Here is a 24,801-nt window from a genome sequence, read left to right on the forward strand (position 1 = left end):
CTCATGGCAGGCCATTCCACTTTGGGATAACTCATTTTTAGGAAGGTTTTCCTTTAATTACTTCCTCTCATTTCTCCTGGTTCTGTCGTCTGGGTCCAAGAAGAACGAGTCTCAGCCCTCTCTCCTGTGATAGCCCTTCAGATACATGAAGCTGTCATTCTCCTTTCCAGCCTAACCCTAATCTACTCTGAATTAAACATTTGCAGTCCTTCAGATGACCCTCTTATAACTTGAACTTGAAGCTCTTCAACATCCTGGTTGCTTTCCTCTGGTGGCTCTCCCAGCTTATTAATGTTTTCCCCAAAACATGGCACCCCAAAGTGAACACAATACTCTGGGTGTGGTCTAACCTGAACAGAGTACAGAGGTATTATAATCCTGGACAATCTTTTAATGCAGATTAGGATTGCATTGTGAGGACTTTATGAGAGGACAGAGATGGAAGTTCCACAAAATGGGCAGTTGTGGATGGGTTGTCATCTGCACCACTGAAGGGAATACTCATATCAAGGAGATCACAAATCTACTCAATAAAGTAAGATTATATTAACTTGGGGAGTTCACATACATACTGTTGACTTGCATTGATTAGATTGTGAACCCCTTGAGGACAGGAACTATCTTTTGCCTTTCTTTGTATCCCTAGTTCTTAGCACAGTGCCTAACACATAGTAAAAAATAAATGTTTATTGACTATTGAGTCTGCTGTCCCCAGCTCATTTTTAGATAAACTAGTATTAATCCCCACCCTGTACTTGTGAAGTTGGCCAGGTCATTCCAGTTATCCATACAGCGCATCCTTTCTAGTTACCTCACCATCCTCGTAGCCATCCTCTGGATATGATTCAGGTTGTCAACATACTTCCTAAAACATGGGATCTAGAAATGAACAGAGTAGTCTGACCAGGGGAAAGTACAGTGGTACTATCATCTCCCTTATTCTAGATAAAATGCAACTCTTAATTTAGCCCAATATTGCACTTGCTTTTTTTTTAAGCAGTCATAGCACACTATTGACTCATATTGAACTAACAGGTCTCTAAAACCCCCAGATCTATTTTAATTAAAAACCTGCTGTCTGGTCAGGCTTTCCCCATCCTGTACTTGTGAATCTGAGCTTTTGAAGCCAGGTGTAGTTTTGTTTATTTATTTATTTTTATCCAATGTTAATTAAACAGATTCAATCCATCATTCTGGGCTAAGATCTTTTGGATCTTGACTGTTATGAAGTACATTAACGATCACTTTATGTCACATGTAGATTTAAAAAACACCTCATCTTTCTGACTGAGTAGGACTATGTCATAATTATGTTATCTAGAGAAAAAAAGATCAGCACAAAAATATGCACAGCAGTATTATCCATGATAGCAAAAAATTAGAAATAATCTACATGTTCAGATGATTGGAGAATGGCTAAGCAAACTGCAGTATTTCATTGCATCATGAGAAAATAATACATTTTAAAGACAACTTATGAAGAACACAAAGAGAAATTTGTTGATTTATATGAAATGAGGCAGAGTGTCAAAAGCCGAATCAGAACAGTATACATCTCATCCACAACTATGTAAGCAATAATGAAAACAATAACAAAATCTGGAAAAGCAAAGAAAACAGTTTAACAGAAGACATAGAACCAGTAAGGAAGGGTTTTTTTTTTTTAGCATAGTGCTTGTATCTAATGAGTGCTTAATAAAAGCTTGTTGATTGATTGTTAAAGTTGACATGTGCATTAAAAAAAAAACTAAAGAGAAAGGCTCGATTTTATGTAAATTTAAAAAATTGTTGTGTTTATTTTTGCTGGTAGTTACCAAGTTTAAACTGAAAACAAATGACCAGTTTTGTCAGTTTTTTTCAACATAACAAATTCAGTACCAGCATTTTGGGAATGCCATGTGCAGCAGCCAGTCTCAATGAAGAGACTGCTTTGGGAAGGGTAGCAGTGGATGTAAGCTGCTGCAGATGCATTAGACATTACAAGTACCCTCCTAGAGGTCCTTATCAGCTAGGTGGTAAAGTAGGTAGAGTTTAGAATTTAGAGCCAGGAAGATGAGTTCAAATTTAGACACTTACTAGCAGCATGTTCCTGCTGAGTCACTTTTAAACTGACTGCCTTAATTTTTTCATCTATAAATTGGAGATAATAATAGAACTTAATACCCAGTTTGATATGAGGATAAAATGAGATTATATTTTTAAAGCACTTTACAAATCTTAAAGGGCTATATAAATACCAGCTACTAGCTGTTGTTATCACCTGGAGCGAAGGGGAAATTATCCGCCTTCTGTCACCACCTGATCCATTTCTGATAAGGTGGAACAGGCTTTGCATATGACTGCTTCTAAGTCTTTGATCTATCTTTGTTCAGTAGTTTCAGTCTCGTCTGACTCTTTGTGACCCTATTTGGGGTTTTCTTGGCAATGATACTAGACTGGCTTGCCATTTCCTTCTCTAGCCCATTTGACAGATGAGAAAACTGAGGTAAACAGGGTTAAGTGACTTGTCCAGGGCCACACAGCTACCTAACTGGCCTTTGATCTGTCTACCCTCCTGTATACCTATAGGGATCTTTCAAGGCTTTGCAATGAGATGAGCCTTATATAAGCAAAGAATCTCAGATCTGGAAGGGGTTTTAGAGGTCATTTAGACCCAGCCTCCCCATCCTTTCTGAGGCAGTCTGATCTAGTGGAAAATGATGAGGATTTGTAATCAAAGGACCTGGTTTCTAGCTAACATTTATTAAGCTGACTAGGCATTGCCAAGTATTTTGCATATGTTACAACCTGGGCAGCTAGGTAGCACAGTGGATAGATCACTGGGCCTGGAGTCAGGAAAACTCATTTTTCTGAGTTCAAATCTGGCCTCAGACACTTACTACCTGTGTGACCCTGGGCAAATTACTTGAATCTGTTTGCCTCAGTTTCCTCATCTGTAAAATGAACTGGAGAAGGAAGTGGCAAACCACTCCAGTATCTTTGCCAAAAAAAACCCCAAATGGGGTCACAAAGAGTTGGATACTACCTTGGGGAAAAGTGACTGACCCTCACAGTAACCCTGTGGAGATAAGAGATATATTTCACATATTTTTAATGTTAATGCTTTTTACATTAATTATCTTTTTTGAACCTCAAATGAACCTGTGATCGAGGGAGGTCCTTCAAGTATTGGTATTCCATTTTATAGATGAGGAAATTGAAAAATATGGAGATTAAGGGATTTGTCAATGATGGTTGCATCTAGTGAGGAAGTTATTAAAAGGCAGGATTCAAACTGAGATCTTCAGGACTCCAAGTCCCATGGTTTATTCATGTTGCCTAGTTTTGTAACATTATCTGTAAGACTTTGGGCAAGTAATTTAATCTTGCTGGGCTATATTTTGCCCATTGTAATGGCAAGCAAAGTGGGATTTTTTGCTGCTTTTTCTTTTGGAGTGCTACTTAGCACTAAAGCAATCAAGTGCCTTCAATTGAGTCTTTGATTGAATCAAGAGTCTTTGATGACCTGTTTAAGTAACAAGAAAGCCTAAGTTACATGAGTTTGAGTCACATGATTGTGACGCCCTCTGTGGGTTGACCCTGAAGAAGTGTATATGTACTCTGAGGTTAGCATTTTGCTCTGGGGGCTCACTCATTGGAAGAGTGTTCATGTGGAGACTCTGGGTAGCCATTAAGGAGCTCCCTGGCTTTGAAAACCCAGACGTTGGTGCTTCTGTCTCTAGTAACTATGTATGGATTGCTATGGACAGATGGTTAGAAGCCCTGTCTGCTGATTTGTGTTATTTGCTCTGTTTATATAATTTATGCTTGTAATTTCTGTTTGTGTTTTTTCTGAAGCTCAGGGTGCTGACTTTTTCCCCTGAACTAAGTGAATGATATATGTATGTTTAATTAAAGTGAGATTGTAAACCCCTTAAAGCTGCTTTCCTTAGAAAAGCAGATCAAAGAACCTGTGCTAGCAGCCTTCCCGTGTGATGGTGTTGCTGGTCCTACACCTCCACAGCAGCTGCAAGCAGCATTGTTGTTACACCCATTTATAAAACAAGGGAGGTTGATTAAATGATTTCTAAGGTCACTTCTAGCTGTGAATCAATGTCACCTTATGAGTAGTATGAATTGTGTCTAATAATAATAATATCTCATTTATTTGGTGCTTTAAGTTTTGCAAGGCATCCTCCTCACAGCAACCTTATGTTAGTATACCCATTTTATAGACTGAAAAAATGAAAACTCTGGGGCTTTAAGAGGTCAAATGACTTTCCCATGATGATCTAATTTCTGAGTCTGGATTCAAATCCGGACTTCCTTACCCCAAGTCTAGCATTCTTTTCATATTTGTCATGCTGATCCTCTACAAAAATCTCTTACAAATGGTCATTCACCCTCCTCTTAAAGACTTCTAATTATGGGTAACACTATCCCTAGAGGCAACCCATTCCATTTGATCCACCAATAATTAGAGGGTTTTTTCCCATGCCATCAAAATGTACCCTGCTTCAATTCCCACCCATTAAACCCACTTTTACCTCCTAGGATAAGACAGAATAAATCTTCCACCTGAAGTCCTTCTAATACTAAAAGACAATTATCACATTCCTCCTAAATCTTCTCTTCTCCAGATAAACAACACCATTTCCTTCAACCAATATTCAGAGAGCATGATCTCCTGGTGCATCACCATCCTGATCAAACTCCTATGGATCTGATTCAGCTCATCAATATACTTCCAACAAGGTGGCACCCAGAACCTCATCCAATATTCCAGATAGGATCTGGGCAGAACAGAATAGAGAGGGATTCTCACCTTGATTGTTCTGGACACCATACATATCTTTAATAAAGCCAATGAATCAATCAACAAGCATTTATTAAAAAAATGAAACCATGCCTATTCTCAGGATGCCTATATTTGATCAGGGGAGACAACATATACATGGATGAATGTATACTGATAGATACACAATAAATAGCTAGGAAGGGAGGACATCAATATTTGGGGAAATCAGGAAGGGCTTTGTGGAGGTGATGCCTATGCCATACTTTAAGGAAGGAAGATTCTGTGAGGCAGAAGTGAGGGGAGAAGGAGGAAGGAAGGGCGTTCCAGGATGGGAATGATTTTCTTTTACTTGTCTGTCATTTCCCCACCATCTACCCTATTGTCCCACCAAAGACTATCACTGGAGCACCTAGACCTTTCATTTCTGGAACTTCCATTGTGGAAGCTGGCTTTCCTAGGGTCCTTGGAGGTAGCTAGGAGGCACAGTGGATAGAACACTGGTGCTGGAATCAGGAAGATTCAATCCAGTTGCTTGCTAGATGTATAACCCTGGGTAAGTTGCTTAACCTTTTACTGCCTCAGTTTCCTCAACTGTAAAATAGAGATAATAATAGCATTTACCTTGAAGGGTTGTCATAAGGATCAAATGAAATAAAATTGGAAAGCATTTAGCAAAGTGCCTAGCATATAATTGTTGCTATATGAAGGCTTTTTCCTCTCGCTTTCCTGTCCTGATTGATGACTTTAAGCAATTTGCCTAGTTACAAACAGTAAGGCCAGGCAGGATTTGACTTTAAGTTCCCCTGGGATTCCACGTTCATCAGTTTTTCCATTGCAAGATGGCCTTTGTGATTAAGGATGCAATTTTAGCCCTGCCATTGTTCTGCTGACATTTTAACACACACACACACACACACACACGCACACAAACACACACACACTTTTATTATGGCTTGTGAGCAAATCATTAAGCACCGGATTTTCTGAAAAATGTACGGTGATAATATGGAATGCCATCATACCACTTCTGGGGGAGAGTTTCACTTAAACGCTTTTGTCCTTATTTAATAATCTAATGTTTCATTTCCCTTTTTCACTGTGTCCCACCCTCCAGGTTAAGGGTTGGAGTGTGGGTCATGGCAGTGAAAGTCATCTGTTTCAGTTCAGGGGTTGAGTCCTTGGAACAATATGAGAAGGGTCGAAGGAACAAGGGATGTAAAAGGAACCCCATGGGGGTATTAAAGACAACCACTTACCTCAGAACTTTTGGCCATAGACCAGCTCTGGTAAAAGAGCACTTTTGAAGGTCCAAGGCCGGAAGGATGTTATAAGATTTCTACTTTGAAAAGAAAGTCTATTTTGACATGGTGAAAATCCAATGCTAAGGTACCAAGAACAAGCCACCTATGTTAGAGGGCTAATAATAACAATCATAGCTAGCTAGCATTTATGTAGTACCTTAAGATTTGCAAAGAACTTTATAATCATCTCATTTTATTGTCACAATAACCCTGGTAGGTGGTGTTTTACTGATGAGGAAACTGAGGCAGACAGAGGTTAAAAATGACTTTCCCAAGGTCACACACCTAGTAAGTATCTGAAGCTGGATTTGAACTCAGGCCTTCCTGATTTCATCTTTAGTGCTCTCTATTGTGTCATCTAGCTGCCAATCAAGTAAGGGATCCCTTAGAAGATACCATCTGGTAATCAGATAAATTTACCTCCAATCTTTTCTTATTAGTAACTGACATTTTTATAGCTCCTTAAAGTTTTGCAAATTTTACATATATTATCTCATTAGGGCTTCTTAACAGTCCCCTGATGTAGGTACTATAGGCAGTGTTATCCCCATTTTAAAAAGAAGGAAAAAGAAGGTGATAGAAGTTAAAGTGCCTTGCCCATGGTCACTCAGCATGCAATTTGAATTCAGGTCTTCCTAACTCCAAGCCTGGTATGCTATCTGCTGACACCCCTACCTCTCTGTGCTTGATAATTTGGTGGTATTCACCTATATTTCACCTCAGACTTAGTAGAGGATGAGGAGAAGTAAAACAAACAAGTAATCCCAGTCATCACCCCCCCCCCCTCCCAAGTCCTGATTTTCATACTACCGAACTTGGGGAAAGAACAGCTACTTTAAGATGAAAGGCTTATAAGCCTAACTTATAAATTGAAAGGTCATTGTAATGAATTGTGGTAGTGAATGGCCACACTTTCAGCCTCCCCCTCCTTTCTCCGGAGACTTTCTTTGGGCTGTCTCAATCCTCTTTTTTTTTCTTCGTCTGGTTAAAATCACAGAGTAGTCTAAAATGGCGGTGGGCATCAATTAAGATTTAGGTCAGAGACTCCAAAGTACCCAGTGATTTAGTTACAGGGATTAGAGAAGACAAAACCTTTCTGACTATTGGACAGGAGTCACATTCCTTTCTATTGTGATCATCCTACATCAAGGAAATGTTTGGAATCTAGGCAGCCTCCTATGATGTGCCTGTTAAAGTTATTATATGGATGATTTTTTTTATAAAGAAAATACCAGCAATGCAAGTGTGTTATATAAATCTCCACTGGAAGCAAGGCCCTTTGGAAAAGGAAAAGTTGACTTATGTGCTCGTCGTAATAGACTTTCAAAAGGATTGCAGGAGGGAGTCATTGAACTGGTGGGCTAAAGGGAAACATACACACCTTCCCCAGGTCACCTACTGATGGATCTTGTGCTTCCTTCAAAGCAATTAGAGGCCTTCATTAGGGCCTTCTTAAGTGTTAAGTAAGCAACTCTTGAACAGGAACTTCTATTTCTGTGGACTTTTTAGGACTGGCTCCTGTCTGACTTTCAACTCTTCCCAAAAGACCAAGTTTCCCCGATTCACCCTTTAGTAGCCCAGTGCTCTGAGTGAATGAATGAATGACACATTTGGGAGCCCCCTAATTTATTTAATTGAGCTCCTAGCTGGTTAAGCACCTTCTTCACAGCACCTCTTTCAATAAATCTTTTAGTGGTAGGCAAGGTTTGGCCTCGCTGTCTGAGTTCACCACCAGGAGGCCAGGATTTACACGACTGGATCTAAACTCTTGACAAGGACTCTTCTGTGCTTAGGAGGAAAACAGAGACTCTGGGTCTTCTTAACTTATTCAACTCTACTTCCTAGGGTAAGAGCTGGGAGAGCTTAGGTATTGCCAAGAGCATACAGCTCTATGATTAATAGACTGCTTAGGTAGTTTGAGAAAGATACAACATCTTGTTCTCTCTCTTTTGCTCCCCTGTCTTTTCTCTATTTCACCACCTATTTACACTTCCATCAGAGGATATTCCATGGGAGAGAGAGGAATGCTAAGAAATCACTTTTGCTTTCTTTTTGCAGAAATCAATTGGATATATGAATGAATGAACAAAAAAAATATTGCTGTGTATCATGTCAAAAGACCATGTGAGAAAGAGGTTAAAACTCAAAACAAAAATATAATATGCCAAAAGGGATACTTTGATGAATCTGGGAGCTTGATGATGTGGACAATCCTTCCCGCTGTATAGGCTAGGGATGTGCGACCTGTGGCCTCAAGGCCACATGTGGCCCTCTAGGTCCTCAAGTGCTACCCTTTGACTGAATCCAAACTTCACAGAACAAATCCCGTTAATAAAAGGATTTGTTCTAGACTCAGTCAAAAGGCTGCCCCAAAGGACCTAGAAGGCCACATGTGGCCTTGAAACCTCAGGTTCCCCACCCATGGATAGACCAAAGCTCTGATACTCCTTCCCTTTCTGTGGGTTGTTTAATCAATCAGTCACTCGACTACGCACCTACCATGTGCCAGGTACCGTGCTAACCACTGAGAATATAAAAAGAGATAAAGGTCAGTCCCTGCCCTCAAGGAGCTTACAATCTAATGGGGGAGACAACATGCAAACAAATATTTACAAGGCAAGCCACATACAAGATAAATAGGAAATATTAAACGGGGAAGGCTCTAGAATTAAGAGGAAGTGGGAAAGCCTTCCTGTAAAGGAAAAAATATTTTGTTGGGACTTAAAAGTCTGTCTATATGCTCCTGTAAATTCTCCACAGCATATGGTCAATATTCTTGTGGAGCCTTCTGCTAGACCTCTTGACATTGTGTAGGTAACAATGGTATTTTAACATGATTAGTCCATATGCTTTTCCAGTTATTCAGAATGAATCTTCCTGAGTCCAGGCCCAGCACTCCAACCACTTCACCACCTAGCTGCCCTTGTAACCAAGGGTTCAGGCCAATTTGCATTAAGAGTCTTCTAGTTGGCAGAGAATGATTACTTGATTCTCCATGCCTATATGAAGAGTAGAATTTCTAAGAACCTGGAATAAGAGAGATCCTGGTCCTTCCGGCTTCCATCTCTGAGAGGGGACACACTTGGTTGCAGATTCCCTTTAGGGAGAGGTCCCTAGAGAGAGAAAAAGACTGCAAAATTGACATGTAGAGGAGTTGTTGCCCCAATTACGTTCCTGTCTTTTGTTTACTATGCTAGAGACTTCAGGGAATTTTCTCCTTGGGTAAGATCTGGGACTCTATCTCTCTCTTAGTGTTGAGCTGCAGTGTCTAGCTCCTAGTGGGAGAGATCATTCACTCTGTCTAATGTCTGGTATATTCTAATATATGTGTATGTATGTATGCATGTAGATATGTATGTATACATATATGTATGTATGTAGAACTTCTCTGATTTATCTTTGCTATCAGTTTATTTTCTATTTGCTGTATGCAATAGTCTTTGTGGAACTGCCATTTTGTGGGAAAAGAGTCAAGTGTTGGGCTGTATAGCCGGTATCTCTCCTTCCCCCAAAAAGAGATAGTGACAAAGAGAGTGGCTTAAACATAAGAATTAATTCCCCTAGACTAACAACACTAAGTGGGGCAGAGAGATATAATTCAAATCTCTCTCAAGTAGTCTCTCTTCGAGTATAGCAGAGAAGAATCTATTTGCACGTTCCTGCCAGTCTCATCTAGGTGGATACACATTGACATACGAAATCTATGATTTTTGCAAGGGATTGTATCACATTTTAATTTTTAAAAGGTTTATTGATGTCCTTTGTATTTAAATTATAATCATTTCCAAATATCGCTTCCCCACCCTTGCCTTGAACCTTCCCTTGTATTAAAGAAAAACTGTTAAGCAAAACCAGCCAATATAGTGTCTTTGTAAGCTGCTTGAGAGCAAGAATTGTTTCTTTTTTATTTCTTTTTTATACCCAGCATCTAGCAGAGCAGCTGGACTCTCCAGCATCTGTCACTATCAAGACTAACTGGTCGTCCAAATGATAATTACTAAAAATCATACCACACAGGCAAGCCACCTATTCTGCCTATGTGTAAGGACAACTCTAGATTTGGGGTTGATCAGTGATAGAGTAGTCATCTTAAAATCTAGTGGAGCCAGTGTGGTGTAGTATAGAGTGTTGGCTTTAGAGTAAGAAGGCCTTAAATCACAACCTCTTTCAGGTTCAGTTTCTTCATCTGTAAAATAGAGACAATAATACTTAAAAAACCTACCACCTGCAGAGTAGTCATCAAGATCAAACGAAATAGTATCTATAAAGTGCTTTTTATCCCAAAGAGATCATAAAAAGGGAAATGATCTACGTGTGCAAAAGTATTTATAGCAGCCCTTTTCATGGTGGCAAAGTATTGGACACTGAGGTGGTGCCCATCAATTGGGGAATGGCAGAACAAGCTGTGGTATATGAATGTAATGGAATACTCTTGTGCAATAAGAAAGGATGAATAGGCAGATTTAAGAAAAACCTGAAAAAACTTGTACAAAACCTGTACAAACATGCAAAGTGAAATGTGCAGAACCAGTAAAACATTGTGCACAATATCAGCAACACTGTGTGATGATCAACTATAAATGACTCAGCGCTTCTCAGCAACACAGTGATCCAAAACAAGTACAAAGTGCTACGAAAGAAAATGCTATCCACATCCAGATAAAGATCTGATGGACTCTGACTGTAGATTGAAATGTATTTTTTTTTACTTACTTTATTCTTTCTCATGGTTTTTTCCCCTTTTTGATCCGTTTCTTCTTTCACAACTATGACTAATATGGAAATATTTTTTACATGATAGCACATGTATAAATAGTATCAAACTACCTACCATTTTCAGAAGAGGGGAGGGGAGGGAAAGAAGGAGGGAGAAAAATTTGGAACTCAGAATCTTGTAAAAATGAGTACCAAAAATTTTCTTGACATGTAACTGGGGAAGAAAATAAAATACTACTTAAAAATAAATTTTAAAGTGCTCACAAGGTGAAAAAATAAAGTGCTTTTTAGTTCTTAAAGTCTGTGGAAATATGAGTCATTCTTCTTGTAATTGGTATGGGAAGGTATAGGGTTAATGGAATACAAGATCTTCCCTATCCATTAATAGGCCTGTGTAACCACATGTATTCCCTTTTTATCTTGGAACAGGGGCCATGTTCCCAGGTCTAAAGGTACATAGGTATTTAAACTATGGGTGTCTTGCTGCTTTGAGCTCTGGCCCAGTTCACAGCTCTGTTACATCCTGAATCACATAGAGCCCACTGGGAGAGGAACTTGCCTAAGGGGAAGCTTGCTTATGGGGGGCTTGCTTTTAGGAAGGCTTTCACACCTTTTGGTACTAAGCCAATCAGGCACTGCTGTCACAGGGGTTGTTGATGCCTTCTGGCTCTGAGCCTATTGGCCAAAAGCATATATATATATATACTCTGAAGTGAGATTTTGCTTTGGGGGTTCATTTATGAGAAGGACCTTTTGATTCCCTGGATAGGACTCTGGGGAGCCATTTGTTAAGGAGACCCTCGGCTTTGTGAACCCAGATGTTGGTGCTCTCCTGGTCTGGTGATGTATTACCCTGTCTATTGGATCTCTGCTAATTTCTCTCTGCTTGTATTTTCTCCACATTCAGGGTGCTAACCTTTCTAGTGAGTGATCTTTACCTTCTTTACTTACATAGCTTTAATTGAAGTAGAATGTTAACCCCTTAGAAGCTGTCTTACCTTTAGAAAAGCAGATCAAAGAACCTGTGTTAGCAGGCTGTCCTGGGTGTGTGTATTGGGGATCAAGATGGGCTCTTAGCACTTATTCAACCAAGTGCCCTTGAAGAGTTTGGCCTTTGTTTCTTCTGATTAATTCAGTGTCTTTTATTGAGTCTTATTAGGTGCTAAGTGCCAGGCCCAAACCTAAGCCTATGTGGGTGTGAATTGGTAACTAAGGTGGGGCTCCAGGTGGGGCTAATGAAGGGAGGTGCTAAGACCAGAGCCGTAAGAGCTTAAGTTCTGGTTGCTCAGATGTGACATTTGATGACAGCTAAAGAGTGCATAAAAAGGGAAGACAGAGCTATTTGCTCAGGGCTCTCACTCTTGGTGGCTCACTGATGTGGAGACTCTGAGCAACTGTAGTTAAGAGCCCTCCAGCTTGTAAACCCAGATGTTGGGACTTTGTTAAACTCTGGTAATTATGAATTGAGATTTGAATCAGACAAGGTCTGTCTGTGGATGTTTGTTATTTGTTTGTATCTGCTCTGAAGCTCAGGATGCTGCCTTTTCCCCCTGAGCTGAGTGAATGATATTTGTATGTTGGATTAAAGTAAGATTGTTAACCCCTTAATGTTGCTTTCCTTTGTAAAGCAGATCAAAAGAACCTGGGCTTGCAGCGTTCCGTGAGTTGGTTGTTGCTGGTTTTACACCCCCACAGCAGCTACTAACCGGATTGTTGCAACAGTGTGTTAGGGTGCTTGACAATACAGAAGGGTGGTAGAATTGATAAAAAAGCTCTTGCTCACCAGCTTCATCAGATTTTGTAACCTTTCTAGATAAGAAGAAGCTAAGAGGAACAGAAGTGGGAGCAAAGTGTCACAGAGAGTGACTAGGTTGTGACCATGACTCCTGCTAGATATGTCTAGGATGTTGGTGAGAAGTGTTTGTTTTCTATGTAACCATGGAGTGGTGGATCAGAGGATAGGAGGAAGCAAAGTCCTTGTGTGTGGGAGTCTCAGACAATCAGTCAGATGAACTTGGGTGGTTGGTACAGTCACAGGCACGACTAAGTGCAAACAGACTGGGGACAGCCTTCAAGAAATTGCAGTTGGGTGCTCCTCCTTTCATCCATGTCTACTGTCACACCCTAAACCTCTCTCCTACTGTCTTAAGATCCAAGACTGTCTGGTTCAGGGGTGGAGAACCTGCAGCCATGTGAGGCCACATGTGGCCCTCTAAGTCCTCAAGTGTGTCCCTTTGACAAGGTTTGAATCAGTTAAAGGGCCATACTTGAGGACCTAGAGGGCCACATGTGGCCTTGAGGCTACAGGTTCCCCACCTCTGGCTCTGGTTCTATCACTGATATTTCCCCAACCTTTACTCTACTCTAACTCTCCTCAAATCCTGGCTGCAAATGTATAGTCAAGCAATTGATTAATCAAGAATATATTAAATGCCTAGTATGTGCTAGGTACTGTGCTGAATATATAACCTTGAACTAGTTTATTGGGTAGGTCAACTGGATTACAATATATTCCATATTTATTATATAAATTATATTGCTTTTGTGTTCATACTGTTCAAATATACGAGTTTGTCCAATGGAGAAATTCTCCCTAGGCATCCCTCACCTTCAACTGGCCAGAGTTTAACACCAGGAGTTCATTTATCAAACTGACTATTGGCGTCCTAGTAATTATTTTCTATAAGGATAAACTGTGTCAACCAATGGATCAGACTCAATGTTTGAAAGTAGCAACTGGTTCACTGTCTAACTCTGTGGCCTCCACTAGCTTCATCATGACTCAGAGAAGATATTCAGCCAAAGTCACCGGCCCTCAATATTGATCAATCCAAAGGCAAAAAACTGTGCCTCCACAACGGTCAAGTTGGAATCCTTGATTACATAGAAATACTTCAGCTATATGGGCTAGCAGAGAGACATAGAGACAGACAGACAGACAGAGATAGAGAGATGGACATAGAGACAGAGAAAAAGAGACAGAGAGATGGAGACAGAGAGATAGAGACAGAGAGATAGAGACAGAGAGATGGAGACAGAGAGATGGAGACAGAGAGATGGAGACAGAGAGATGGAGACAGAGAGATGGAGACAGAGAGATGGAGACAGAGAGATGGAGACAGAGAGACGGAGACAGAGAGGCAGAGTCAGACACAGATATACAGAGAGAGACTGAGACAGAGCATCAATATGAAAGCAAGAGTACCCTTCTTACAAGGATACATGGGTACTATCCTTCCAACCCATCTACTTCTTTTCTTGTCATTGTGACTTCTCAACACCACATGGGCAGTATACTTATTTTGCTTGGAACTCATTTTGGTAATACCAATAGGTTTCTAATTCTTTACTTTGAGGCCTTTTGGGGGTATCTAGTAAGTGGTTTAGGGCTTTGAACGTGATTCTCTTCATCATTTTCGATAATAGAAACTGTAGAGTTAATGAACTGAAATAACCAGCTGCATAGTTTTGCCACATGATCCAGAAATCATTGTCCTCCATCATAACCACATTCTGAGTACCATCTTGCAACCCGATCCTAACTTTCCCCAAAAAATTCCATTTGCAAATTTATAGGACTAAACTGATTAATTAGCTCAATAAACCAATTGGAACCTAGGGTTTTTCCTTAAGCACTTTAAAATGAACTAGTTCACTGGCCTTGGAGATGAACTCTAATATCTCCCTGAACTTGAGAATTCTATCGCTCCCAGATTCTATAGTGAAGCTGAGGTCTGTAAAGGTTTAGTGACTCCCTTAAAGTCACAAAACTAGGGATAGTGCTGTGGTTAGAACTCCACCCAGTGTTCTTTCTACTTCACCAAGGTATTTCCGTGTTCATCAGTAAAAGTAGCAATTAAAATTATCTTCTTTTATTGATACCTTTTCTTTTTACATCTCACTCATCTTTAGACAAGTTCCCTCCTAAATCCCTATCAAACCATTTCTTGTAGCAAAGACTTTATGAAGAGAGAAAGAAAATTAAAACACATACACACACACACACACACACACACACAAACACACTCCATGTAGAAGTATGACCCCAAACCCTTGAGCAAATGACCCCCCAAGTCTTGGAAATTTCCTTCATGCTTCATAGATGACTCCTCCTACTTTGCAGTTGGTGTTCTTCTGGCTGAAAGTGGTCAACTAACATTAAGAGTTCATTATTTCATTGTCTGCTTTAACTCAACCCCAACTTCCCTCTCTAATCTTATCTCAGCCTACTTCTTTATAAGAACTCTTTCCTCTCTCCCTAATTGTGGCATACCTGGCATGCCCATTCCTGCCACTGTATCTTTCCTTAGGCTCTTCTCCTACATGGAATGCCCTCTTACCTCTTATCTAAGGCACATTCATTTTTTGGTGGCCAAATCCTACCATCTTTGAGAAGCCTTACTTAGCCCAGCCCAGAGTGATCATAGCTACCTCTGATCTGCAGAATTTATTGCTCCTACTACTAATCTGACACTTAACATATGTTACGTTGTTTGCTAATTTATCTTTTGAATATATGTCCCACCTCAGTAAGTAGAATGTACAGATCTGTCAATCAATAAGCCTTTTTAAAAAAAGACCAAACCTCGTATGTGCCAGGCATCCTGCTAGACACTAGGTATATGAAGACAGAAACCACTGTCCCTTGCCTCAGGAAGTGTACCTTCCATTGAGAAAAATAACACATAGGCAGACAGATTGATTCAATCCATAATAGATAGATGATAGAGAGAGAGAAATAGATAGATAGATAGATAGAAAGAAAGAAAGAAAGAAAGAAAGAAAGAAAGAAAGAAAGAAAGAAAGAAAGAAACCATATACTAAATAAATGCAAGGTGATTTCATGTTGGGGGAAGGTGCTAGCAGGTAGGAGGAGATAAAGATTGAGCTAACCTTACAAGGAAAATAGGCATTCATTCTTTGAGGCAGTGATGAGAAGCCAAGCATAGGAGAATGCTGGAGAGCAACAGCTCACTCAGGGACTCTGCCTTCTATCTCTTTGGCTCACTAACGCTTGCCATAAGGCTTTGCAGGTAATAATGACTCAATAAATAAATACTGATGCTTGTTTGATGATATAATGGTTATTTGCTTATCACATCTTTCGGAATAAATGAATGAATCTACATGCCTTTCCCACACTGCTTAATAATTTAGATTTCTCATGTGCTTTTGATGGTCATTTCTAATTAAGGATACTCACTTTGGGGAACATGGACTCATCCTGATTTATAACTTACAGGAATTCAGCTTATTACTGAAATTTCTACCTAGGACATCCTGCCAATCATATACATGTTATTGCTGACAGTTCTCTTGTGAGAAAATTAAGGGGATTGAGGGGATTAGGACAGAAAGTGGTTAATTGTGGGAACTGAGTAAACTATACTGACCCCATCTTGCAACTCAATTCTGGAGCTTATCTCAATTCCCTTTCTATTCAATTATAGGTCTAGTCCATTTTCTGTCTTGTGAGAAGACTTTATCCAGTTGTGGGAATTGAGAGACAACCTTATTCCATTGTTTGAACCTAGTCTTGCTTGGCTGGAAAGCTGAACTACTTCTACCTGATGTGTAAAGGACCAACGTTATATTGACCAGAAACCCGGTCAGATCCAAAGATTGATGCTAGGAATTTTCTTAAGTAACCCACATGTCTTATCTGAAAACTGATCAATCAGTTATCGTTTCCATGTTCCTTTGATTATTTACATACTCTTAGAGGGAGGGGGACACCTCCTTTTCTGATTTCAGGAAACTGAACCTGTTCACTCTCCTCCTCCCTCCTTGAAAAGTGCCTAATCTTTCGTCCACTTGGAAATAAGATTACCTAATGTTATATGGTTCCTTTTAATTAATTGGTTTTATTTAATTAATTGTTTTTAATGTATAAAAATCTGTATTCCCCTGTATTTGGGATGCAGGCCTAAGCTGAGGAGGTCTGTTCTCAGTTTGCTGGACAATTACTATGCATTGTGAGAGAAATGATTATTAATAACCAGTGATTTGGGAGATTCAGAGTCCTCTCTTTTTCTATAGTCCTCATTTCAAAATTCAGTCTCTTCAAGGACTTTACTGAAAATGAGATTGGATTAACTTTTCTTGTTCATACCCCACCCAGGTCAGGAAGCCCATAGTGTTCTACTCAGGTTTGGGTGGGGATAAATTCTTTGAATAGATTGCCCAAGACTGGGGGTAACTTGGAAGGAAATGACATAATCAAAGTTCAATAGAATAGGTCCAGTTACCACTGACCTTTTTTTTTTAATTAAAATGCTGGCAATATGAATAAAATGGCTAATTACCCAGAAGTTATGTCTCTTGGACTTTTTAAAGGTCACAGTGACTTAATAAATCAATATGCTCAAAAGATTGAACCTTTGTTTCCTCAGTCATTTCATCTTTTATCCACCACACTTGGCAGGCACATACATACAGACATACAGGCACATATCACCCAAACTGTTTTGAAGAACTATTTTTTTAGTAAATAAAAAAACTTCATTATTTGGTCCCTAATTCCTAGTTTAACTATAACATCAGAGAAAGAAAACATCAAAATAAATGTCCTTGGACCAGTCTGCAAAAAGTTATCAAGCACTTTCCCCCCAAATCTCTTCCAAGAAGCCCTTGTAGATTTCATGGCTCCAATGAAGTCCTTCCTTTCAGTTTTGCTATGTTGTCCCCTCCCATAGGTAAGAGATTATGAAAAAATAAAATTAGAATTTTGTATACTACCCCAAAATATCACTATAAACAAAATTATCTGTGATTAGTTGGTATATTTCCAGGATATCATCCATGCATAGAACTATAACATGTATGCAAGTCATTTATGGATGGTCAAATAGAGCATTCATGATTATTTCTATAAAGAGTAGGGTACCAGGCCCTTGGTGAGGATTGTTCTCCTCTATGAGAACATTGCTTCCATGGGAAAATAGATTGACTTACATACTTTGGATGCGTAGCATCTTTCCTGGGAACTTATGGGAAGATCAGTGATTTCATTTTGGCCCTATTCTCTCCACCTACGCAGATCATGATGACCACTTAGTAGATGGTCTTTGAGAATTGTTGAGACTAAAGAAGTCATTACCCTCAGGCCAGCCTAGAGATGAGTCCCTCTGAACTTGGGCTGGTCCTCAACCAGCACAACTTGGTACTAGGTCTATCCCCGAAGCCTTTTCAGCCTCATGGTCAGGGCTTATACTCCACTGACAAGACCCAGGGTGACTTCCATGCAATAATGAGCCATTGGAGGAGGACTTCAGTAAATATCAAAAAAAAAAAAAATATAAGGACTATCATTAACATAATACAATGCAAAAAGCAGGGGCTCAGGAGTCAAAGGAGCTGGGGTCATTTCAGGCATGCCTGACTCTTTGTGACTCCATTTGGGGTTTTCTTGGCAAAGTTACTGGAGTGGTTTACCATTTCTTCTCCAGTTCATTTTACAGGTGAGGAAATGAGGCAAACAGGTTAAGTGACTTGCCCAGGGTCACACAGCTAGTAAATGTCTGAGACTAGATATGAACTGAGGAAGATGAGTCTTCCTGACTCCAGGCCCACTGTACCACCTAGATGCCCTTCTATGTAATACTCAGGGAATATTCTTAAATGCTTTGGAGCTTAGAGGCAGCAGAATCAAGTGAGTGACATCAAGTTATTGGCTACAACTTTTAAACTCATCAAACCTAAATAGTAGAAACTATTATCACCTCAAGTTCTTTTTCTCTAGTGTATATGACATGCCAACATTTTTTTTTCTTCCCTGGAAAAGTATGCAGTGTACAGTACGTCTATGTGTGTTTGACATGTGTGATGTGAGACACAGAGTTACTACTGTGTTTTCAGATGAATGTTTCCCAAGGCAGTGCTTTACTGCTGATGGCACCACTTCCCCTAAATCTTTCCACTGCTCAGAAGTGAGACTGTGGGTGGGGAATTTCAGAGTCATGGTAAGTGTAGTGTAAAGGTTACAAAAGATTTGTTGGATGCACTACCATCCTTCTTACCAACCACGTGGTTGCTAATTGGTTTTTGGCATGATATTAGCTGGGGAAAGGGAAGGTATTAAAAGCCAATTAATGAGAAGCCTATAAATATACACTTTTTTGTTGTTATTGTTATCCAAGAGTCAAGCAGAAATCCTTCCTCATTGGCAAAATGTAGTACTTTTTTGTTGCTGCTTTATAGTAGCTTGCAGCATTCTGAAGCTAGTTCAATCTTTCCATGATGATTCAGAAATCTTAGAACTGTCTTATTTTATTTCATCTTTTAAAAGACTGAGTCTCTGTATCTCATCCAGGCTGGAACTGAAGCAGCTCCTCATAGACCTGGTTCCAGCCTAATCTGCACTTTTTGATTCCTACCTGCCCAATTTGCCCTTCCTTAGGAAACCTGAGGGGTGACTAGGTGGTACAGTGGATAGGGTGCTGGGCCTGATTCATATTCTTGAGTTCAAATCCAGTCTCAGATACTAGCTGTGTGACTCTGGGCAAGTGACTTAACTGCCTCACTTCCTCATTGTAAAATAAACTGGAGAAGGAAATGGCAAACCACTCTTTGCCAAGAAAATCCCAAATGGGGTCATGAAGTGTCAGATGTGACTGAGCAACAACAACTTAATGTCCCTCTGCTCCTCCTGAAGCTTCACCATATTAATGCCAAATTTAGGACACCTGATTGGCCTAGCCCACTGGCCAAACTCCTGAGCACAAGATATCCATCAGCTGGGATCTTTTATATCTTTATACTTCTTAGCTAGGATTACTGATGTTGGTTACCATTAGAATTTTATAGTGCCTCCAGGTCATCGTTCTGAATATTGACATTCTTCCAACAGGATTATGAAATAGAAAGTAGAGATGATTGGTTTGAGGCTGTGCTGGCATCAGGATATAATCTGGTAACTTCCCTACCAATTCAGACACACCAATATCCTTTATGAACGTTTGCCAGTCATTTGTCTTGAAGGGGTGGAGGTGGGAGTTCCAGTGAATTGAACTACTTCAATATACTTAATCAAGACAACCAATCTGAAATGAATGTAAACAAGAGTGGCTCTTGGGCTCTGACATTCACCTCAACTGGTTCTCCGGAGTCACCTGTACTAATCATCTCTGAACCACAAAGATTCTTAGTCATAGCAAAGCTAGTCCGCCATCTGAATTTTGTAAGGCGTCATTTTGGAGGTGTGGTTTTGGTGTTTTTAAATTCCTGTGCACTTAGGCTAGGCCCTGTGTATGACTAAAAACAAGAACTTTAAGCTTTGAAAAGCACTTGACAAATGTTATCTCATTAAGCCCACCAGAAAGACTAGCTCAGGCACTGCTCAATCTCCTCTTGCTTCTCTTATGCAAATGAAAAGTATATTTGCAGTGCTTTTTTTTTCCAGTCTTGTTAGCAAATACTGAGGAATCTCTTCCCTTGCCCCATTACAATTCCTTTGAGGGACTCAGAAGTTGAGGGCATCTGGAATTTAGCATGGAATAAAGATAGAATTGGAATGCCATCAATAACAAAAAAGCATAAATGGAATTGTTCAGTCATTTCTAACTCTTCATGGCCCACTTGGGGTTTTCTTGGCAAAGATACTGGAATGGTTTGCCATTTTCTTCTTCAGCTCATTTTACAGATGAGGAAACTGAGGCAAACAGAGTTAAATAACTTGTGCAGGATCATAGAGCTAGTAAGCGTGAGGCTACATTTAAACTCAGGTCTTCCTGACTCCAAGCCCATTGCTCTATCCACTGTGCCACCTACCTGCCCTTCTGGAGTTACCTACCCTGATGAAACCACAGGGATTGCCCTACCCCTCTTGTCTCTGCAAGTTTTTTTTTTTCTTTTTCAGTCTTCTCTTCCTAGGACCTTGCTTTCTTAGGAACTGGATTGTAACTAGGGGAGGTAGTCTTGGGGAAAGGTCACCACTGTAGCTGATGCCAAAACAAAACAAAAACCAACTTGAGGCCTAAACTGCATTTATATATAATCAGACAACAAATTTTACATACCTCCCAGGCAAAGAAGTGGGACTCTACCTACCCCAACTCCACCCCTTTCTACACCCATCTCAGGCTACATTTAGCCCTTTTCTGCCTCTTTTCCTCCTCAATGGTGCTTTTGATGTTCACTTTAATCTGATTTCCTGTGTTTTAAAAATGTTGGGGGTGGGAGAGGTATGGGGCAAGCAGATCCTATGACATTGTCCCCAAAAGAAGACCTTGACAGCAAATTCCTTCTAAGACTAATACTACAATCTCACAAACATATAAGGCTTTCAAAGGACTTGCCTCACCACAGCCCCAGGGACAAAAGTAACGCAAGTACTATGATGCTCATTTTACAAATGGGATAAGTGAGGCTTCAGAAGAGGAAGATGATGTTCCCACTTTAGCCACCTAAAATGTTTCAAGTCACAATCAAAAGAAGGTCATCACTTTTCCCACTACATTCCATGAATCTCCACAAAACCAAACCTAGAGTGTCCATTTCTTGCTATTCAGAGAATAATTCTCAGTAGGATTTAAAGATGTGGAAAGAGTGATTCAGATCCAATCTAAAATTAATTGGACCATTTGCTTTCTGAAATATTGGTAGAGGAAGGAAAGCATGCTTTTATCTGTCCCTTTATTGTCTGTGCAGAGGGAGAGACAAGGTAGTATAGTAGATAGAGACCTTAGAGCCAGGAAGACCAGAGTTCAAATCCCTCTGCAGACACTCATTGTCTGCGTGACTGTGATCAAGCCACATAACTTCCCAGCGACCCAGGCAACTCTTTAAAGCTTTAAATTTCAGAGAAAGTACCAACCTGAATTGGTGGAAGGCATCCCCTCATTTAGGAGCTTCCCAACCACGCAGGGAACCAATGAAATCACCGTTACAATAGCTATACCTATTGTGCTTGCAAGTATGTTTTCTGGGAGTACGAAGCATACTTTGGTATGCTATGCAGAGCTGTCACACCAATGAGAAATAAAGGGCCCAAACAACGTGATTAACAGTAGTAATAACCCTAGTCCGATTGAGAAGTCTGGAAGATTAGAATGACCTTTTGCTTCTGTGAGATATCAGCAGTTAAATACACTCCCAAGCCAAAGGGGTAATACATGGTGACAAATGCCAACAGATGTGTTTCTAAAATCAGGAAATGACAGAGGCTCAGCAGAAGCCACCACCCTGGCCACAGCCAGAGCAAGAGAAACAGCGACTTGGGACTTACCAAGGACAGCAAAACCCTCTTCACCGAAACATCTTTTCTCCTCCGTGCTTTCTTCGCCTTCTCTCCTGCCTTGTCTCCAGGAAGGAGAGAAGATCTCAGACAGGCCAGCTGGGTAATTTTGCTCGTTGAGGCAGCCACTCAATTCTGTCCTCTCGGCAAATTTAAACATTTTCTTGTTGTGAAACCACAAACTTTTTTCCCCCTTCCGCTTGTTAGTGCAGCGAGGTTGCCTCAGTTACATTTCCTCTGGCAGCCTCTTTTTTTTTCTCCTGCCAGACCATTTGGACCATTAAGTCCAAAGATGCTTTGATAGTTTATTTAAATGCAGGTAGCAAATGTAGCTCCAATCTACAATCTTTTTCAGCTTTCTAGAAGACAGATATCATGAAGGGGATTCCACATATAGCATCAAAAAATTAACATTGGAAGGTACCTTGGATGTTAGCTAATTCTACCCTTCCTGCCCCATTTGAAAGGTGAGGAAATTGAAGCTGAGAATTTAAGAAATTTTCTCAAATTAAGTAGTCCATTCCAAACTCACAGGTCCTCTGGCTTCAAGTCCAGACAATGCTCTATCACAGCCTTGATGTTGTTCAGTCATTTCAGTCCTGTATGACTCTTCCATGACCCCACTTGGGGTTTTCTTGGCAAAGATGCTGGGGTGGTTTGCCATTTCCTTCTCCAGCTCTTTTTATAGACTAGGAAACTGGGACAAACAGGGTTAAGTGACTTGCTTAGGGGCAAACAGCTAGTATCTGAGGCCAGATTTGAACTCAGGAAGAGGAGTCTTCCTGGTTCCAAGCCCCATGCTCTATCCACTGCTCAACCTAGCTGCCCATCACAATATACTCCATTTTAATTATTACTGTAATGTATTACAATTAGAGCAGTATTAGGGTACAGGGTCTCAGGTCAAGAAGATCTGAGTTCAAATCTAACTTCAAACACTCACTAGCTGTGTGCCCCTGGGTAAGTTGCTTAACCTCTATTTGCCTTGGTTTTCCATCTGCAAAATGGGGATAATATCACCTATTCTCCCCACCCCCAAGGTTGTTGTGAGACTCAAAGGAGAATAATTAGAAAGAGCTTAGCACAGTGCCTGGCAATATAGTAAGCACTTTATAAATGTTTTCATATATGTTTTTTGTTCAGTTGTGTCTGACTCTTCATAACCACTTTTAGAGTTTTCTTGGCAAAGATACTAGAGTGGTTTACCATTTCCTTCTCTAGCGGATTAAGGTAAACAGAGATTAAGTGACATGCCTGGGGTCACACACTTGGTGCCCATCTGAGGCTACATTTGAATTCAGGTCTTCCTGACTCCAGCCCAGTGTTCTATCTACTGAGCCACATAGCTGGCTCTCTTAAAAATGATAGCTATTATCATTACTGTTATTAGCATCAAGGGAATTCTTTTTTTCTTAGATAATGAGTAATAAACAATTGCAGTTAGCAATTTGGAGGAACACCTGGAGGAACACCTGTTTTCCATTTGTCCTTTGGGAGGCTGTGAAATGAGCTAACAAGAGTGTGGGATGTGGAGTTAGAGAAGCTGGGTTCAAATCTTGCCTCTACCCCTGACCTTTGTGACCTTGGGCAATCCACTTAACTTCTGTGGGCTTTGGTTTCCTCAACTGTAAAGTGAAGAAGCTGGCTTAGGTGACTTTGGAGGTTCCTTCCAGATCTAGATTTATGACCCCATATAAGACTATTTCAGTGACACACAGAATGAATCTTGGGAGGAGAGCTTTCACAATATTTACACGTACTGATTCTTGTTCCTTTCCTTGGGGGTTGCTGTGAGTAGATGAGCAGCTAGGCGGCGCATGGGATAGAGCACCTCAAATTTGGAATCAGGAAGGTTCATCTTCCTGAGTTCAAATCTGGCCTCAGTCACTTACTACCTCGGAGACCCTGAGCAAGTCGCTTCATCCTGTTTGCCTCAGTTTCCTCACCTGTAAAATGAGCTGGAGAACAAAATGACAAACTACTCTAGTATCTTTGCTAAGCTCCAAATCGGGTGATGAAGAGTCAGACATGACTGAAAAACAACTGAACTGATGTGAATAAAATCTTAGAGTGATGGAGTCTTAGAGTTGACAGTGATTTTAGAAATTACCTAGTCCCAAACTCTTGAGATTCTATCCTTTTTCTTCTCCTTGTGCTCTAGCTTTAGATAGTAAACTCCCAAATGAAGAACTATCCCTAAATATAGGATGGAAAGGCATTGAAGGACTGGCAGGAAAATATACTTTATTTCTCTTTTCTTCTTTGTGGATGCAGTGAATCTTACTGGATCATAATTTTACAAGTTCACTGTCGAGGCCCTGAATTTGTGAAGCAGCAAAGATGGGTAAAGGTGGTGACCAACCAGTCCTAAAATACTATCCCTCTCTGCGGAAAACTGAGGCTCGTATATGTAACTCGGATGTCGGAGCATCTAGGCTGTTACAAGGACCCGGGCACAATTTTGAGTACCTATGACAAGTACTCTCTCATTTGATTTGTTCCATCAGGTGACAGCTGAAAATGATAGCCTATGATGATCCTCCCAAAAGGAGTGTCCTCACTAATCTGTGAGCACGTAGTGCTTACTGGAAGCAGTCCGATTAATAAAACATTAACTAAAAGAGAAAAGACTCATTCCAGCTTATAGAACATGGACTGGCTATCTAGTCTTTCTGACATATTACTACCCTGCTTGAGAGTACCACTCCCCCTGCTCATATTAAAAAAAGAATGTGGAGTTGCTAGAAAGTCAATCAATCATGCTCTTTGCTAGG

At 40.3% G+C, this 24,801-nt stretch overlaps 1 protein-coding gene across 1 annotated transcript in view; it reads right to left on the reverse strand.

Moving 5' to 3' along the window:
* NEDD9 (neural precursor cell expressed, developmentally down-regulated 9) overlaps positions 1-22,063 on the reverse strand; it is a 234,412-nt gene extending 212,349 nt beyond the window's left edge. The window contains exon 1 of the mRNA XM_036741258.1: positions 22,019-22,063. The gene's annotated coding sequence lies outside the window, so the exon portion shown is untranslated. The remainder of the gene's footprint in view (positions 1-22,018) is intronic.
* Between the last annotated feature and the right edge of the window lie 2,738 nt (positions 22,064-24,801).

The sequence above is a fragment of the Trichosurus vulpecula genome, chromosome 1, assembly GCF_011100635.1.
Source record: "Trichosurus vulpecula isolate mTriVul1 chromosome 1, mTriVul1.pri, whole genome shotgun sequence".
Classification (NCBI taxonomy): Eukaryota; Metazoa; Chordata; class Mammalia; order Diprotodontia; family Phalangeridae; genus Trichosurus; species Trichosurus vulpecula.